This window comes from Pseudopipra pipra, chromosome 5, assembly GCF_036250125.1.
Source record: "Pseudopipra pipra isolate bDixPip1 chromosome 5, bDixPip1.hap1, whole genome shotgun sequence".
NCBI lineage: Eukaryota > Metazoa > Chordata > Aves > Passeriformes > Pipridae > Pseudopipra > Pseudopipra pipra.
Window position 1 is genome coordinate 47,125,915 of NC_087553.1, and position 14,831 is coordinate 47,140,745.

At 40.5% G+C, this 14,831-nt stretch overlaps 1 long non-coding RNA gene across 2 annotated transcripts; it reads left to right on the forward strand.

The window, feature by feature from the left end:
* Positions 1–4,321: 4,321 nt before the first annotated feature.
* LOC135414769 (uncharacterized) lies at positions 4,322–14,676 on the forward strand. Of its 2 annotated transcripts, none has more exons than XR_010430822.1 (2): positions 4,322–5,388; positions 14,119–14,676. It is a non-coding gene; the product is annotated as an uncharacterized LOC135414769 (long non-coding RNA). The 2 variants fall into 2 exon arrangements; XR_010430823.1 differs by lacking the exon at positions 4,322–5,388 and adding an exon at positions 10,588–13,500.
* The last annotated feature ends 155 nt before the right edge of the window (positions 14,677–14,831 follow it).

A 14,831-nucleotide genomic window follows, 5' to 3' on the forward strand; every position in this document is an offset into this window, starting at 1 on the left:
TATACCTTTAACATGTAGTAAATGCGATTAACTGCCATTGTTGAACTTGCCTTTGGATCAGCTCACTTAAGAATAGCCTTCTGTGCATTGCAAGGTAGCAACTTTTATAATGGTTAACTATTACACATTTGAGGGAACAGATCTCAAGGTGAACTCTATAGTGATAACTTAACAGTGCAAAACATGATGCCTAAGATGAACAAAAAGCCCTTACCCTGCAACTCTGCAGAAACCCCTTTACGACTGGCAAGTTAAATCTGAATGTCTGACCTTCTGAAAAGCAACACTCTAGATGAATAACAGATTCTATAAATGATAGAGCACATGCATATAAATATCCAAGGTTTAAACAATAACTCAGACATTACTGCTTCAGACTCTGGAGATATTCAAGCTCCTCTTAATCTGAGGCCAGGATATTAATGTTTGAGACCTGAATATGCAAAGAAGATTGGAATGAATGTGAAGAGAATCCTTTATAAAGAGGGGAAGTAAGTGCTTGAATGTTCTTTTGTTTGTTTGCTAACCTTTTCATTTTTGCTATACAACTCCCATGTTCCCAACTGATTTATTTAAATATAAAAACACTACAGACTAAGTAATTGTGCATCAGTGTGTAAGGGGGGCTTAAAACACTAGGATATTGCCTTGCAAGATACCATGTTCCATAAGGAGATCATGTAGCTACTCTTGACTTGAGAGAATATGGATATAAAATGCAGAGAGAAGGATGACTCCTCAGACAGCTATCTGTTTGCCTCTTTGACGGATTCCATGGGGAACATGGTGAGCCAAACCTTCAGAAGGTGGACTGTAGAGCTGCAGGACACTTGAGGGGAAAGATTTGAGTTGAAGGTTTAACTTTCTTAAAATGTAGGATCAAAGATCTGGTTATTATTTGGATAGCCAACATTAATTTAAAAGCACAAAACATTGGGCTGTGGCAAACCACTAGGTGCAAGTTAGACCACAGAAACCAAGTAAATGAAGAGATTTCACTGTTGCAGGGAGGGTGTGATAGACAACTCTATATTGATATATGATGAGGCTGAAGTGTTGCAGCTGGTATGATTACACCCTTATGATTCCCCTGAGAATTTAAACTCTGTAATTTTTATATTACTGAGATAAACAAATACACACATTCAATAGCACAAAGCAGAAGTTTCTAAATGGTGGCATACATATAATCATACAGTAAACAAGTACATTCAAAGGTTTATACTAGAAGCTACTTCTGCTGGTGATGGCATCCACTATTGTGGATGAGTGCCATCCATACTGGCAGTAGGCTGGTGGCATCAAGCAAAAAGAAACATATGGGGTTGTTGGTATAAACAACATACCCCTCAGCCATTACAATAAGCAGAAATTGTGTGGCTGAAGGAATACTAGCTTTCTAAGTTCTCTGCCTCCTTGCATCTTTCCTGTAGTCATCATTCTACCTTTCTCCTCACTTTGCCTGCTGCAACTATATCCATGGATTGGCAGTTCCAAACATAGTGGTTTAGTCTTCATGATCTTTAAATACCAGCCTTAGTTTACTTAGGTATCATCTACTGCTTTCTTCTACCTATTGAGGTTTTTTGATAGTCTTTGGCATTTTGTTCCTAAAGCAGACACTTTTGAGGATTATAGAAAGACATCTTGGGTTGTACATCTCACCTAACTTTAGATGTCTACTATGTGAATGTCTGCATGTGAGCTAGTCACTCTCTCCACTGAGCATAAAGGGAACCAGAAATAGGCAGTTTTAGTGTATGATTCATCTAACCTATTTTAGATGTCTACATTAGAATAAGCCAAGTTGCATCCTAGAAATGCCGGTTTCTATCCATTGACTCTAACAGGACCAGCAGGTGTCTCGTTCAGCTGTAAGTGTCTACATTGTTAGAGTCTGCATTTACTCAGCTGAATGCCACCCATGTAATTTTAACATGAGTTATCCTACTGTTCCACTTGTTTTGATGTCTTACAATGGTGAACGGAGCACAGGGTAGCACACAAAGTACTTTGCGCAAAGTAAAATGGTGAGGTAAGCCCCACCAAATATATTCAAAGTCAGTAGAACTTAGACTAATCATATTTGATAGATTATGGGGCCCCTCAATCAAAAACTGAAAAACTTCTGAGATTATTTTAATCTAGTTTATTTATGGGCATTTCGTATTTCCTTTGGAGGATCTCCTGATACCATGAAAGTAACGTAAATGCACTTACTGCTGGTCTAATACTTTTTAGAAGCTAGTATTTATTTACGATAGCAGCATAAAATGTGAATATCTCTAAGCAGAAAAGAGCCCAAAGACAAGATCAAAAGCTTAAGTGATAATGTCTAATGTTAAAAGCTGCACTGCTTGGTATACAGTAACAAAATCAGCTTTCACAGACTACCGGGCAGAGGATGTGTTTTGGTGTAAGATATGTTCAGAACTAGGGTAGCAAGAGTATCGTGCAGGATAGACACTGCACAGAAGTGTTCTGATGTGCTGTCAAGAATTGAAAAAAAATACTTAAGGCTTCAGAACTATTCTCTTGAAAGACAATTTGTGACTACAGTTAGGTACTGCCATGCCTTATTTATAAGCTATTACCTAGGTTTACCTTACAAGAAATCAGAGTTCTTCTGGAATCCTAGAAGGCTAGCAAGCTAAGCAGATGGAGACACATGGAAATGCCATGAGTTTAATCATGCCTATTTAGGACTTAGATATTCAAAGCTGATGGCAAAAACTGCCAGGGATTCACAGGGCTGAAACTTCCTCCAGGAATTACATGCTTGAACGCAAAATGAAAGGAAGCGATCCTGTTCTTTGAGAAGCAGATGGAGAGGAGGAGCTGTTAGTGCTGTCACCTGTCCCATCTTCCATTAGCTTGATCATTAGAGTGCTGCAAAAGGAAGTAGGAGCCCTGGGTTCAGTTGTTTTCTTTGCTCAATGGACTTTAACTTCTCAGGGCACAAACCTTTCAAAAACATATAGGAGAATCTGAGGATGAAGGCAGAATTTTCAATCCACTCTGCACAGGATAGTTAAACATTGAAAATAATCATGGCTAGGCTTTGCGAACGAAGATTTGGGAAGCGCTCTACCTGCATTTGCTACAGGTGCACGGGTGGCTAAAGAGGCCAATGCGAGATAGACAAGTCCAGTTGCAAAAGGCACAGCAGAAAGACTCCTTGGATGGTATCAGCAGAATACGATTCTTTCTGCGTTGCCTTTTTGATGGTGATCCTGCGTGCGTTCTCAAAGGAAGCAGCAGCGTTATAGATGGTGTGTCTCCAGACCTCCCAACTGGAGGCCAGGGTAGACCAGCAATGAAGATCAATATGGCCAAGGCTGAGATGTTGTTTCAGGGAGTCCTTGTATCTTCTCTTCGGGGCTCCTCTCTTGCGGCAGCCAGTGGCAAGTTCACCATAAAGCAAGATCTTAGGGAGGTCCTTCATCCTTGAGATGTGTCCTGCCCAGCGCAGCTGTGTTCTCAGCAACATGGCCTCAATGCTAGTGATTGCTGCTTGTTCTAGAACAGATGTATTAGTTACATAATCTGACCAGTGGATGTTTCGGATTGTACAGAGACAGCATTGATGGAAGCGTTCTAGGAGTCGCAGGCGGTGGCGGTAAATGACCCATGATTCAGAACCATATAAGAGAGTAGACAGCACTATGGCTCTGTAAACACTGATCTTTGTACTTTTCTTCAAGTGTTTATTTCACCAAACTCTTTTATGGAGTTTTCCAAAAGCACTATATGCCTTTGCTAACCTGTTGTCTATCTCCCTGTCAATCTTACCATCCGAGGAGATTAAACTGCTGGACTGATTTGAGCTCTGATTTGCCAATGGTGATATGGGGATGATGGAAGACTTCCTGAGGTGCCAGCTGATAGAAAACTTCTGTCTTCTTCAGGCTGACTTCCAGCCCAAAAAGCTCAGCAGCCTCAGCAAAGCAGGATGTTAAACGCTGCAGAGCTGCTTCTGTGTGGGTGAGAAGGGCGGCATCATCAGCATAAAGCAGCTCCCGGACAAGATGATTTAAGGTCTTAGTGTGGGCCTTCAGTCACCTTAGGTTGAATAGGTTTCTGTCGCTATGATATCCAATGTAGATACCATCTTCTTCATCAAGGTCTGCATGGCCCTTTGGTTGTTGCAAGAACGCAGCCTTGTTTCCCACCACTGGTTATTAGAAAGGGCTCAGAAAGTGCATTGCCATATCTGACTTGGCTGCGCTGATCCTCATGAAGTGAGATGGTCATTTTAAGGAACTTGGGGGTTCAACCTAAGCGTTCCAAAATCTGCCACAGACCTTTTCAGCTCACAGTATCAAAAGCCTTGGTGAGATCAACAAAGGTTACATAGAGACCTTTGTTCTGTTCCCTACACTTCTCTTGCAGTTGTCTGAGAACAAACACCATGTCTGTGGTGCTCCTGTTGGCTCTGAAACCACATTGGCTTTCAGGAAGAAGTTCTTCTGCTATAGCAGGTATTAATCTGTTCAAAAGTATTCTTGCCAGGATCTTGCCAGCAATGGAGAGCAGAGTAATACCCCAGTAGTTAGAGCACCCGCAGCCGCCAGCAGGGATTGTGCCCTCATGGGAGAGGAGAGGAGGAACTTCGGAGCACGCGGAGGTGAAAATAAAACTACACACATAAAATACATCTCACACAAAAAAGGAAACTGTGCTTGATATAGTTGCCTGTGTATGGGAAAACTTGAGTTTTAACCCTATGTCTGCACATACTTCACTGGTTTTTTTGTGTCTTTGTTGTTGTTAGATTTGTAACTGGCCTTCCTTCTCCCCAATAGCTTGACTGTCTAGGTTATATTTTGACTAATGATTAGAGCATTCTCTCTTGTGCCTGTGAGTATTTAATAATTCTGTGGAAAGTGAAATGCCTTCAAAAAGAGAGAGTACGGCACCATTTTATTTTGGAATACTCCATTTCTTAGCTGCTAAGTAGCAAAGGCTTAAAAAGGAGTTAAACGCACATCAAACACCCTGGACAATTCTAATCACAGGAAGATAGTACCATCAGCTTGGTTTTCTGTCAAGTTTAATCAAACAGACGGATTTCTCTGACAAAGGTTTTCAGATATAAGATAGAGATGAACTTCTTGAAACATTCACAGATACCAACATATGCAGATGACAGTACTTTTTTCCATGTCCAGATATAAAGTTAGAAGTTTTCAGAAACTTCAGAGAGAAAAAATTATACAAAATTTATGTTTAGTAAAATCTCTGGTATATTACAACAACTGTATCTGTTTTTGACAGATGTGTTCAACATGATGAAATGGTTCAAGATAACTTGGATGTAATACAGACTGGGGATTGAGATGCTGGAAAGCAGTGTCACAGAAAGGGACCTGAGGGTCCTGGTCAATGGTAAGTTGAATATGAGTCAGCAGTGCCCTGGCAGCCAGGAGGGCCAACTGTGTCCTGGGGGGCATCAAGAAAGGCATCACCAGCCGGTCGAGGGAGGGGATTGTCCCACTCTGCTCTGCACTGGTGTGGCTTCACATTGAATATTTTATGCAGTTTTGGGCACTGCAATATAAGATACTCAGCTATTGGAGAGCATCCAAAAGAGGGCAACGAATATGGTGAAAGGCCTTGAGGGGAAGCCATATGAGGAGCGACTGAGGTCACTTTGTTCAGCCTGGAGGAGACTGAGGGGAGACTTCACTGCAGTCACAACTTCCTTGTGAGAGGAAGAGGAGGGGCAGGCACTGGTCTCTTCTCTGTGGTGACCAGTGACAGAACCTGAGGGAATGGCCTGAAGTTGTATTAGGGGCGGTTTAGGTTGGATGTTAGAAAAAAGTTCTTCACCCAGAGGAGGGTTGGGCACTGGAACAGGATCTCCAGGGAAATGGTCACAGCACCAAGCCTGACAGAGTTCATTGGACAATGCACTCAGGCACTTGGTGTGACTTTTGGGGATGGTCCTGTGCAGGGCCAGGAGTTGGACTTGATCCTTATGGGTCCCTTCCAACTCATCATATTCTGTGATTCCACAAAGTCAGTGGAAAATTGACATTAATTTCACCAGGACCAGTGTTTTATCTGACATATAAATAAGGGAAGGCAGTCCTTCACACATGGCAGATTAAACTGTCTGGAAACACCAAACACTTTTTGTGTGCATGATTAGAGTTCACATTTTTCCATTAGAAGAGATTGGCCGAGACAATTAAAAACTTCTTACAACCCTACTTCATAGTTCAAGGTTCTTGAAAAACTACTCCACACAGATCAAAAGCCTACAGACATCAGGCAATTTGTCCAAGGGACTTCTAAAGTGCTGAATACTAAGCAACTCCATTTTCAAAAACAGGAGCTTAGTATCAAGCTTGACATTATGATTTAATGTGTCCCATCCTTCAGCCAAGTGTCTCATAGGTTGAGTTTGTCTTCAGTGGGGTGTTTTCCATTATGGAAATGAGCTAGGAAACAATGCCAGGATTGGAAAAGCCTAATAATAGCTATTAGAGCTATAACTCTTGCTTTAGTGAAACTTTATTCCAATCTACCCAATAGTCATGCATTTATTTATTATACATATCTATAATGTGAATGGACTTGATTTTCACACACACTCACAAAAACTAAGCATGTGCTGAAGTCTTTTATGATGACAGAGAAAAAGAACAAAGTCATTGAAAAAGTAAGGCCTTTTTCCCAATGTATGAATATAAATTTTGATCACATGTAGAAAGGATTAGAGTAAAGGAAAGGTTTTGCTTGGGAAACTTAGCAGAAGGAGAGGAAAACTTTGGTGAAAAATTATTTCAATTAAGTCCTTTTGAAGTTATCCTTTAGTCTTGAACTACAAAAATGCCCAAAGGGCTTTTCTAGTCTGCTTGCTTAGGATACACCTTGTTCTCTAAGTCTGCTGGACCTTCTGAGGATGAAATTAGTTTTAAATTACAATTGCCCTAATGGCTTGTGTTTGGATTTCTTGAGCAGTGAGAAAATCTCTAGATAAATTGACTGGCTCTACTGGGTTCCTAGCAGAGAGACATCACTTCATGGTCCTTGGAGCTTTCTGAAGCAGACAACAGTGAAGAATCAACTTTATTTTTTTCTGCATTACCAAACATATTTCCATCTATTGGTCACCATATCAGGATAATAATGTATTTTTAAAGGTCCAGAAAACTATAATTACTTTAAATGAAAGGTTTCACGCTGAAAGGTTTCATGGTTTATTTATGGTAGTCCAAAATACCATAGAATAAAACAATTTCTTACCCTGGAAGTGTACAATTCACACAGGCAAAACACCCAGGATATGAGGAAAAGCAATCCTTGTACAGCCCATCACCTAGTTATCATGTACTACAATTCTGTGTGTTAGTACTCTCAATTTTAACTGGACTGAGGTAGTTAATAAATCCTAGGGTCACAGTCCAAGCACCAAATGGTGCTAGAAGATGTGATTGATGATCACGGGAACAGCTAATCACCAGCCCTTTGGGAAACCTGGAAGAGGAGAAAAGATCCCCTGAGAATGTTCTAGTTTGTGTGGACCTCCAGGTATGAATTGGAAATTTGGTAGGGTTCAAGAAATCTGCCCCAGATGAATCAAATACTTCAAACTACTTGGAAAAAAAATTGCTGAAAATGTTTGTTATGGAACAAATTAATTAAACCCAGTGCATTTGTGCATCACAAGATGTGTGATTGCACAGATTTAACAAAAGAAAGGAACTTTAAAATTAAAAGATGCCGATATTTTCCAAAAGCTATCTGGTGACATACTGTTGAAAATAATTTCCACATGCTTTTGAGATTAAGTTGAGGTGCAATGAATTTCATAGATAAACAGCAAGCAGATCTGTTTAGTTTTACTATTCTGTCTCTAGCAGATCAGCTTTTGCTTGTGTTTCTGTATTTTGATCATTTCCAATCCATGGTATACTTGTGTAGCACTCCTCAGTACAGCACCTGAATGCTTTACTATGTCCTCTTGTGCTTGATCTCCCCCAACCCCCTTCTCTTTGCGCATAAGCCCTGAGATTCATTATTTTTCCATTCTTTTCTGGCAAGAGCATCTCATTTTCAAACTGGAGGAAAGTTACACAATTTCTAAGAATACTGGAAATAACTCTGTCACTATTTACACTTTGCCGGAAGAGCAAGTATCACATACAGAAATTATCATGATGTTTGGGTATCTTCCATGTCTATGCTGTATGTCACTCAAATACATGAAAAACTGTAGTTAATGATGTATGATCCCCGGTGTTCACACATTCCTCGCACTGGAAGTGAGCCCTTTTCCAATTTGTGTTCCTAAGATTGTCAGTCTTTCATTCTGTAACTACCTTCGCTCCTTCCAAAGTGCTCAGGCAGGGCTCACATTTAAATGATAATCATTCATCTCCTCTGGTGCCAGAAATTGCTTACCTGCTTGCTGTGATGCTGCCTGCTAAAAAATTCCAGCAGTTTCCCCAGCTCAGGAGTTCCCTTGAGTATTTTGAAAACTTGCAGAATTAGTGTAGTTACCAGCTATGTGCCCTGGAATCAGATGGCTGAAGTAACAGAGCACAGACTGGGTGATGATTCCTCAGTCACCAAGAGTGGTGCAAAGAGGTTTCCCTGATTTACTCAAAATGACTAATACCAACTGAATTTTTTTTTTTTGTTTCATTGTCAGCCAGTTGAGGGAGGTGATTGTCCCACTCAACTCTGTGCTGGTGCGGCCTCACCTTGAGTATTGTGTGCAGTTTTGCACGCTGCAATTTAAGAAGGATATAAAGCTATTAGAGAGTGTAGAAAGAAGGGCCACAGAGATGAAGAATGGTCTAGAGGGGAAGCCCTACAAGAAGCAGCTGAGATCACTTGGTTTATTCAGCTTAGAGGAGAGGAGACTGAGGGGAGACCTCATTGCAGTCTACAGCTTCCTCACAAGGGAAAACAGAGGGGTGGTCACTGATCTCTTCTCTCTGGTGATCAGCGATAGGACCAGAGGGAATAACATGAAGGAATAGGCTTGATATTAGGAAAGGGCTCCTCACCCAGAGGGTGGTTGGGCACTGGAACAGGCTCCCCAGGGAAGTGGTCACAACACCAAGCCTGTTTGAGTTCAAGAAGAGTTTGGACAATGTTCTGAGGCACATGGTGGGATTCTTGGGGTTGTCCTGTGCAGTGTCAGGAGGTGAACTTGATGATCCTTTTGGGTCCCTTCCAACTCAGAATGTTCCATGATTCTATGACTTTAATAATAAAGGCAGAGAGGAAGCAAACCTAAAAAGGTAAAGCATTGCAGTTTTGTTGCTCCTTGGTGCTGGAAGTCCCAACTGGCGACAAGCAAAATGGTCTGTTGACTGGCACCAGCCCTCACAGGTGTAGCTGGCAGGCTCTGATACCTACAGCTGGAGACAATGTGGGACAACCTTAGGAGAGGCAGCGGAGACCTCTGGATCTATGGGACTGATTCCATGATTTTTTAATCTGATACGGTCTGTAAATGGGGTCAGGAGAATGCCTCTACTCCTTACTCCAGGGAGTACTCCTAACTGGTTGTGGATACATCCAGGTTTTTTTCTGTATATGTGCATGCATGCGTTCATTATTTCCACTACCATGGATCACAGAAACAGTTTTTCTGAGTTACCTCACATATTTAAATATGCTGAATAACCATTTTATTTAGCACATTCAATAGTAATTTGCTTATTTGATATATGAGTATCTGTAATCAATACACAAATGAATTTGGGGCTTACTGTTTCAATCTGTGACTTCAAGCTCAATAGATTCATCTGTCATCTAGATTTCTCTTCAAAAACATGGTATATATATTACCTTTGACATCAAACTTTGTTTTTTTTGCTTATGTTATGAAGTTGCTTTTTGTTCTTGTGATTAGTGAGGAACCTTCTACCATCAAAATAAATCTCTTGGCACCATCTATGTATGATTTTCTGCTATTTTAGCTATGTAATAACGATTTTCTTATTTCTCTGATCATCTGTTGTTCTGAGAAACATTTGTGCTCTGCTCAAAGATTTAGAAATGCTGTAACACTGACTTTTTAAAGCAGGAGAGACAAGACTATTGCTTTTTTTTTTCTATAATACTTTTATCATTCTGTGTTCTATAGCATAAATTCAAGAATTAACATGAAGAGAGCTATTTTAGGCAAGTACACTCTTGTCCAGAAATAAACAGAGAAATAGATGAGCACAAGGGCTGTTCTATAAGCCATTTAGCAATTGTTTGTAACAACAGCATTAAGTTTCAAAATTAGGCACGTGATTATTAAATACTACTTTACAACACAGCATTAGAGGTACAGGGTGTCAGAAGTCAGACAACTTCTACAGGCAGAGCTAAAAAAAACAGGAGTTCTTCAGAATGGGGAACAATGACATAGAAGAAAATTGATCTATTCTAGGAAAGAAAAAGGGAACATCTTGAAATGGTACTCGGGTCAGAACTCCTACAGAAATGCCATCATACCTTTTGTCCCTAAGGAAGTAAACTTAGACCCGGATTCATGACAGCTATTGTTCTAGACCTTTAAAGCAAAATGAGAATAAGGCAAGATGACTTATCTGAACAAAACTATGAAATCCTAGGTCTCTTTGCAGTGACGTGGAAGAGTAGGTGCAGCTGAGTGCATGGCTGGCTACTTGCCACCATCTTGTTTTATTGGGACTGTAGAGGCAGATGCTTAGAGATGATACACAGCTCTAACACATATAAAAGTTCAAAGATGTAAGACACTAACATTGAGCCTTATGTGATCTGATTTGTTGACCTTCACAGCAGTGACTGTAGACCAGAGGCTAACACTAAAACATAGACTAGCTGTAGCAGTTATTGTTTAATTCAAGCTAACGGAAGGCTGCAGTGTTATATCTATAAATCTATTTGAGCCTGTCTGCATCAGATTAGAAAATCAAGTGTATTCAATCATTTTCTAATCTGCTGTTTACTATTGTGGAAAGGGGTTTATGAGATGCAGTGTGTTTGTTTTTACAAATATAGTCTGACAGGGTGACTTACCTTCTGAAGAAGCTCTTTATTCTCATTTCTTTTTAGGTAACTAGGGAAGAAAAGCTGTCTAGAAACTGTCATTGTAAAAAAGTACATACTTCTGAGCACCTAATTAGAAAGTTCTCTTTGCTACTTTGAACAGGTTTTGGCTCTGCTTTGTGTAAGTTCAGAATTCTTCACTGTCTTCCCTTAACATGCCTCTGGCTGCATCCATAATGCTTTAGGCCTCTGGGAAAGACTCAGCTCAAGTCCAGAGGACCTATGTTCCTCGAGGAACAGGACTTTCACACGACCAGTCAGATCACCTCACATGCTCTGCAGTGATTTCAGGCTGCCAGCACGTATTCTGTGCCCCCTCCATGAGGCATGCTTTCGTAGAGTCACAGACAGCAGATCCCTGTGCATGGCTGCACAGGCACGTATCAAGGCCAATTAGGTTTTTCCACCACCAGCAGAAGGGTGCCCTCTCACACAATAGAAAACTAAATTTTGAATAGCAACCTGCCTTCCCCATGTCACCCCATGGTTACAACCAAAGTCACACAACTGTCTTGTAGGCTTAGCAGAGCAGCGCCCATGCTGATCCTTTGGCTTGCTCAAGAAACACAATCCCTTCCACACACATCTAAGAACCTGGCCTAACACCCCTCAGCCCAACACTGGATCTGGCTTGGGAACTTCGTTGTCTCATTGTACAGTGGGACAGAAGGTTGGCATGGGAGTCTTCTTTTGAAGAACTGTCCCAGGCAGAAAGGACAAGGCTTGGCACCAGCTCTCTGCTAAAAATAGCTGTCTGCCTATTTCACAAACATCCCTATCTGTCAGCTGGGCACTTGGTACCAGGTCTATCAAGGATGCTTTTCATAGCAAAGGTTACTAGAACAAGGTATATACTGTGAGATGAATTTTACTTGTTATGGGAACTCCACATCTCTGAAGTGCTTTTGCAATGGGGACCTTCTGCAGAGGGGCCTCTTGACAGTCTTTCACAATGCCTTCAGGGTTGGCATGTCCCATTATAAGCCCAACTGGAAACCAAACATTTCAAAATATTTTGGGCACCTGAAAAATTGTCCTTTCTAGTGCTTTTAGTGACTTTGAGCTGTTGTGACCATGGAGTATTGTTTTCTGAGGCCTGGCTGCAAGAGCTTCTTCTTTACAATGAGCTATTGTGAGGGAGGAGAGCAAAGGCATTGTGTCCTGACTGGTAATAATAATCTAAGTCTTCTTCCTCATTATCTCCAGAAGGAAGGAGAACTGTCTTTTTCTGTGTGCTTTGACTTTTTAAAGGCCTGATGGGATAGAATGACTACTAATATGAAGTGGCTACAACTCTAATGTGGAGGAAGAGAGGATCTGCTGCCTGTGTGCAGCAGCTGAAGTGTTTGGTGCCAGCAGGGACCGTTTGTAGAACAACCAAGTGTCCATGCACTGGGAACTGTGTGGCAGTGATGCTGCTTTCTGGGAGTGCCACAGGGACAGCACCTCATATCAGTGACCAACTCATACCAGTCACTGACAAAAGAGAGCAGCAACCCCACAGCTGTGATCTAACACATGCTGGATATATTTGGTTCAGGAAACTAACCTCTTTTTTAGCAGTATTTGTTTTAAGTTGAATTATGAGGCACCTGCTGCAAATGCATTGGTTTGAAAAGAGATGATGTTTACCTGAGAGGCTGCAGTGTGCTGAGCCCTGCATAATGCATGATGAAAAGCTTTCAGTTTCTCAGAGATGGCCTGAAGTGAAAGCATTCTACAGGCATAAAATATAAAGGAACAACATCACACTGGAAGTATTTTGGCTTTTTTTTTTCTTTATTATCTCTAATATACACAACTATTTATATATATTTGAACCCACACAATAAACAGCTGTTCAGAACACACTTGCTTCCCGAAAATCTCATCTAAGTTACTCATCTGTAGCCCTTCCCAAGGATTTATGACACATCTAGTGCAAATTATTAAAACTTTGTCTGCTATAGAAATATTATTGTCTTTCCTGCTGTATTCAGAACCAGATTGTTTAGACCTGCTTGATGATGTCCTAAAGTCTAATATTTAGCAAGAAATAAACCAGCTAGAATGCACACAATGCTCAAGTTTTGAAGTTATGGCATGCTTATCTCCTAATAGATTATGTAAAGTAATGCTTTGAAATCAGATTTAGTAGTGTAAATGACTTTGTCCTTTGTTTCCACATATTAAGCAGTACCTGAGATACCTACCTTTCCTTGTAGGATGATAGAAACGTCCCTTACCTTGTAAACTCTCCAACAGTTCTGCTTTTTTTCTTTGCAATATATAGGTCTTGTTGTTCCATAGTTAGAAGTTTTCTGTGACTGCCTGACTTGCCTGCCTGAAAATACATTCAAATGATATGTACAAAGGGACAGGACAGGCCCATACGTCTGATTTCTACAGAGCAGCCAATGAGGAAGCATGGAACAGAAGCTTTGCTGAAATTATGCCCTGGACACAGACCAGGTTTTTAAGATGTTACTGTTGGGGATTTGCTATCCAAATTTTGAGACATTCTGGAAGACTGTTTCCCTGTGGTATTAGTGTGATGATTATTACATTATTCAATTAGAAAATAATGGTGTAAGAACAAAAAGCTGCTCCCTTTCCAGTTTACAAGGTCTTGAAAATGAACAAAAAGCTTTCAAATGCTAAAATCACAACTTTGCTGAATTTACAGTGCACTTTAATGGTATTTAGTTCTATGCCCACGTTGTCTCTGTGGTTTTACATGAAAATTTTATACTACAGCTTCTTCCTGAAAAGCAAAGATTTCAAACTACTACTGTGTATTTATGCTATTGTGATTATATGGGGAAATAGCTGTTACTGATGTTGTTATGAGAAACTGATAAAATAAACAAAATAATAAATAAAAAGTAAAATTGAATTGCTGCTAAGCATGCATTACCAGGGATGTAAGTACTGGAGTGTTTCGGTGCTTGTTTAATTTTTACAATATGTGAAAAATTGCTAATTGTTCCCCCTTACCAAAATCTGCCAATTTTATTAAAATAAATAATAAAATTGTCCTTGTTAAATCTTGAAGAAAGAACAATTAAAAAAATTAGTTCTTGTTTATAGGAGTATCTGCAAACAGTGAAGGCCATCAGTTGGACCAGATGTCACACTGGAATTAATGGGTAAGTACCAGGAGCAGACATGACTGTAGGTTTGGGAGTGAGGAAGCTGGAAATGAGAAGGGTGAGCAGTGAACAGGGGAATCGGAGGGGGCAGCAGCCCCTTGAGTTCACAGCTCAGTGCTGTGTGGCTGGAGCAAGGAAAGCCTACTCCTCTTGTTCCTGCAGTCTGAGAAAGAGGCATTTGGTATGCTTGTTTTTCTTTGTAAATGAATATGATTACACTAAGAATATACCTTTCTTCTAGCACCAAACTGTCCCTCAAATGGAACAGTTCTGCAAGGTCTGAAAATTTGACTCACTTTTCAAGCAGCAGTGAGGAAAAAACCCCAAACAACGCATTTCCCTTCCTGCCTTATGTAGCTGAGTGTAAAAGACTATGGGTTTGTATCACAGCTGGCCTGGAAGTGCAGTCCTTAAGCAGAAAGAGGAAGCCTTAACACATCCTCTCCTGCAACAGATTATGTTTGGATTTAATACTTGTCATTTTGAGAACAGTCTTTTAATAAAAGAAAATCAGCACTATTTGTTGACCCAGCAGCATGAAAATATTTTAATCTCAGATGAAAAACTAATGGTGTCAATGAGTAGGATGCACACACCAGATTTTTCCTTCACCTGTCATATGTCTTATAGTACTTCAACCTGTATCAGCTC